The sequence below is a fragment of the Colobus angolensis genome, unplaced genomic scaffold, assembly GCF_000951035.1.
Source record: "Colobus angolensis palliatus isolate OR3802 unplaced genomic scaffold, Cang.pa_1.0 Scaffold38, whole genome shotgun sequence".
NCBI classification, from domain to species: domain Eukaryota; kingdom Metazoa; phylum Chordata; class Mammalia; order Primates; family Cercopithecidae; genus Colobus; species Colobus angolensis.
Genome location: NW_012117154.1, coordinates 10,402,171 through 10,407,645, shown reverse-complemented (window position 1 = coordinate 10,407,645; position 5,475 = coordinate 10,402,171).

The window sequence follows — 5,475 nt, the reverse complement described above, 5'->3', positions numbered from 1 at the left end:
AAACAAATTTAGAAGAAAAAGCCAAAAAACCTCATCAAAAAGTGGGCGAAGGATATGAACAGACACTTCTCAAAAGAAGACATTTATGCAGCCTATGAACATATGATAAAAAGCTCTCATCATCACTGGTCATTAGAGAAATTCAAATCAAAACCACAATGAGATATCACCTCATGCCAGTTAGAATGGCACTCGTTAAAAAGTCAGGAAACAATAGATGCTGGAGAGGATGTGGAGAAACAAGAATGCTTTTACACTGTTGGTGGGAGTGTAAATTAGTTCAATCATTGTGGAAGACAGTGTGGTAATTCCTCTAGAATCTAGAACCAGAAATACCATTTGACCCAGCCATCCCATTACTGGGTATATACCCAAAGGATTATAAATCATTCTACCACAAAGACACAGGCACACGTATGTTTATTGCAGCACTGTTCACAATAGCAAAGACTTGGAACCGACCCAAATGCCCATCAGCGATAGACTGGATAAAGAAGATGTGGCGTATACACACCATGGAATACTATGTACCACATAAAAGGATGAGTTCCTGTCCTTTGCAGGGACATGGGTGAAGCTGGAAACCATATTCTCAACAACCTAACACAAGAACAGAAAACCAAACACTGCATGTTCTCTCTCATAAGTGGGAGTTGAACAATGAGAACACATGGGCACAGGGAGGGGAGCATCACACACCAGGGCCTGTTGGGAGATGGGGGGCTAGGGGAGGGATAGCGTTAGGAGAAATACTTAATGTAGATGATGGGTTGATGGGTGGAGCAAACCACGATGGCATGTGTATACCTGTGTAACAAACCTGCATGTTCTGCACATGTATCCCAGAAATTAAAGTATAAGAAAGAAAGAAAAAAAAAAACAGATCATTTTTTAAAAATCAAAATTTTTGTAAAAAAAACAAAAAACAAAAAATAAAAATAAAAGTTTAGGATGTCAACTAATTCTTCACAACTTTCAATTAGAAATCTAGTGCAAAAGAATATTGCTTAAAAGTAGAGTGACATGTTAACCACATTGGAAATAAAAATAGTTACAAATTAAAAAATTTTTTAACACAATGGAGGATTTTCAGCTTACAGTTAGGTGGATTTAGAAATATCAGAACACTGTAATCCCAGCACTTTGGGAGGCCGAGACGGGCGGATCACGAGGTCAGGAGATCGAGACCATCCTGGCTAACACTGTGAAACCCCGTTTCTACTAAAAAATACAAAAAACTAGCCGGGCGAGGTGGCGGGCGCCTGTAGTCCCAGCTACTTGGGAGGCTGAGGCAGGAGAATGGCATAAACCCGGGAGGCGGAGCCTGCAATGAGCTGAGATCCGGCCACTGCACTTCAGGCCGGGCGACAGAGCAAGACTCCGTCTCAAAAAAAAAAAAAAAAAGAAATTATCAGAACACATCTGCTAAGGAGATGATATGGCACCTTTAGAAGTCTGCTTGCACACAGCTGGAAGCCTTCGGGGTAAAAACAAACTACTTCTCTTGCTGGCATTCAGACATGTCCAAATATGTCTGGTGAACAGATAGAACTTTATTGTCAAATGTATTTAAAGGGCTAGACAATGGGGTAGGGAGGAGGCTCAGAAGCCCCCAGGAAGGAATCATTCTGAGTGAAAAACACTAACAAAAAACCAAACACACGTTAGTCCAGTAATTTCTATAGTTATTCATGAAATGCTTGATGTGCATCCTTTCTGTATTAGGAACTGCTACAGGCACAGGGACACCACACCAAGCAAATCAAGATAAAGCCCTTACAAGCACAAGGCTGACTTCCATGGAAGGAAGAAAGAAAATAGACACATAGCACTGTCACATAGAGTACAATGGGCAGGAATCAAGTAGAGTAAGTGACAGATACCGATGGTCTAAGCTGCTGTTTTAAGTCGAGTAGTTAGAAAAGGCCACTGGGATGAGACTCCATTTGAACAGAGACTTACAAAAAGAGACAAGACAAGGCCGAGGTGGGCAGATCACTTGAGGTCAAGAGTTCAAGACCAGTCTGGCAAACATAGTGAAACCCTGTCTCTACTTAAAATGAACAAACAAACAAACAAACAAACAAAAACTAGCTGGGCATGGTGGTGGGCGCCTGTAGTCCCAGCTACTCAGGAGACTGAGGCAGGAGGGGAGCTTGAACCCAGGCGGTGGAGGCCGCAGTGAGCCGAGATCACACTACTTGCACTACAGCCTGGCAGCCTGGGTGACAGAGCAAGACTCTGTCTCAAAAAAAAAAAAAAAAAGAGAGAGAGAGAGACAAGACAAAGTTGTGTGTGGTGATTTCTGACAGAGGGAACAGAAGATACGGAGGCTCTGAGACAGGAGGGATGGGCAGGTCTGAAGAGTAGACGGCTGTGCAGTGAGAGGGCCATTAGCAAGGGCCTGGGTGGGAGAAGAGCCATCGGTGAGGTGGTGGGCTGTGAGGCAGATCCCCAAGGGACTTCTGGGTCAGGCAAGGGTTCTGGGTTTACTCTGAGTGGGAGCAGAAGGTTCTGGAAGCTTTTGAGCAATAGCAACTCCAACTCCATCCTGGTCAGAACGGAGGGTTATTGTGATGATGGCCTTCTCTTTTCTCAAGGCACAGATATGAGCCTTCAGGGAGACATTTCTAATGGAAAAACTGAAACGAACGCTACACCTAGGACATTGGCGGCCATGCAATTTTCCTGTGAGATTTCATCAGGACTCTGCAACCCACGGGAACGCCCTCTCCAAGAATCTCCTCACACCTTGCGCACAGGGAAGGCAGCCCAGCAGGCGGAGGCCCCTGGCGGGTCCAGGGGTGCGGACACTTGGGAACTCCCTGTGGTGGCCTCTGCACTGCTGGCTGGGGCTGGAGAAGGCCAAGCTGGTTGTGCTGCTCCAGGCTGTAAGGCAGCAGAGGCTTTTCTCATCTTCGCTTTTCTCAGGCCCTCCCTTTCCTCCTCCCCACCTCACCTACCCTCTCCTCCTTTTCTTTACTTGTTCTCCACCAACCTGATTTTTCGTCTGTGCTTATTTTGTGGAGGATTATTTCTGCATGGCATAGGAAGGAGACTGCGAAAGCCCACTGGTATAAGGAGGATTCTTCAAACTAAAGTATCCGTAAGTGTCCATTTTAAACAGCTAAATGAACACAGTCAATGGAATGACAAATTGCCAAATCATGTCTTAAAGCCAGCTGACAAGAAATCCCTGGAGCATATATAAACCAAGGAACAGGTGCAACTCCGAAAAAGCATTCAAGATGAGTTACAAAGATTATGACAAGGTAAGACAGAGCCAGAACCACTAGTTCAAGATTAGATAAAAAAGAATTACATCGTGGTTAGATGTTTATTTGTTTAAATATACCACTTTATAATACTGTTTATTTTCAGAAATAATTTTTTAAAAATTTAGTCAAATTATTTTAAGGAAAAGTATAGAATTTTTCTATTTTAATCTGGGTTCTGTAGTTTAGACTATGGGTTTCTCCCCTGAGATTCCATCTCTATCTAGTAACAGTGTTTTCTACCATTAATGCCACTTGAGTGGGAGGACATTGTTGGTCCAATACTAATCCTGCAAACTGCAGCTTACAAGATTTTACAACACGGTCTTAATTCTTTCCCTGAAAAACCACTCATGGCATGGGGTTGGGGATTAGAATATTTAGGATGGACAGAAAGAATTAAGGGTACTCGCAAACACAAAATTTACTTCTCCTTGGTCCATATACAGACGTGGAGATACCGATTAAATTGCTACTTCTTGAGTCAGGTACATTAGGCCTAAGTCCCAATTCTGCCATTTGGCATTACATTGGTCAGGCTACTACTAACCTTTACAGATTTAAAATATACGGATAATAATAATACTGACCTTATAGGGTCATTGGCAGGATGAAGTGAGATTTTGCCTGACCTACACTTAGCCAGGTTTCTCTATCGTAGTAGGCATGCTATAACTAGCTATATTAGGGTTGTTCCCACCGGCCTTTTACCTAGATGATTGCTTCTAAATTAAAGTAGATAAATGAACATTATTTATACAATTTTTGCTGTTCTTTATTTATATAAATTTATGGGGAACATAAGAAATTTTGTTACATGTATATAATGCACAGCAGTCAAGTCAAGGTACTGAGCACAACCGTCATCCAAGTACAGTCGATTTTGGTTAAGTACAGTCCCCCTACTCCACTACCAAATATGGAATTAATGCCTTCTGTCTTACCATATGTTTGTGCCCTTTAACCCAGTCCTCCTCTTCCTCCCTTTTCTCCCACACTTCCCAATCTCTGTTATTTTTCCCCTCTTGACCTCCATGTGATCAAATATTTTAGTTCCCACATGTAAGTGAGAACAGGTGATATTTATTTCTTTGTGCTTGGATTACTTCACTTAAGATAATTCTCTCCAGTTCCATCCATGTTGTCACAAATGACATGCTTTTCTTCTTTTTATGACTGAATAGAATTCCCTTGCAAATATTTATGACATTTTCTTTATTCATTCATTTGTTGATGAAAACGGGTTGATTCTATATCTTTGCTATTGTGAATAGTGATGCAATAAACATTCCAAGTTTATGTATATCTTTTATGTATTGATTTCTATTCCTTTGGATAGATAGGATGTGTACATGAAAAATCCAAAGAAATGTATAATTAACAAGCAAAGTAATTAGATACAAGATAGTATACACAAATCAAATGTATTTTGAAACAATAGCAACAATTAGAAAATCATTTTTTGAGACAGTATCTTCCTCTGTCACCAAGGCTGGAGTGCAGTGGCACAAACTCACTGCAGCCTTGAACTCTTGGGCTCAAGCAGAGTCTTCCCACCTCAGCCTCCTCCCACCTCAGCTTCCTCCCACCTCAGCCTCCCCAGTAATTAGGATTACAGGCAGGTACTACCATGTTTGGCTAATTTTTTTTTTTTTTTTTTTTTTTGTAGAGATGGGATCTTCCTATGTTGCCTAGGCTGGTCTTGAACTCCTGGCCTCAAGTGATCTTCCTGCCTCAGCCTCACATAGTGCTGGGATTACAGGAGTGAGCCACTGTACCTGGCCTGAAAATTATTTTTTAAATGACATCATTTACAATTGCATTAAAAATATCAAACACTTAGGAACTAGTGAAATGTGTGCAAGGAAACTATAAAAAAATTTGACATAAATTAAAGAGGAGTATCTCCAAATAAATAAAGAGATATTCCATGTTCATGGACTGAAAGTCTTTATACTGTAAAATATAAATTATTCCTCACATAATCTATAGAATCTAAGTAACACCATTCAACATCCCAGCAGGTATTTTTATGGAAATTAACCAGTTGATTCTAAAATTTATATGGAAATGCAAAAAGCTAAAAGAGCAAATATAATTTCAAAGAATAACAAAGAATATTTATAATACTAGATATCAAGACAGTAATTCAAACAGTATGATATGGACATGAGAATAAATAAACAGACCAATGAAAGAG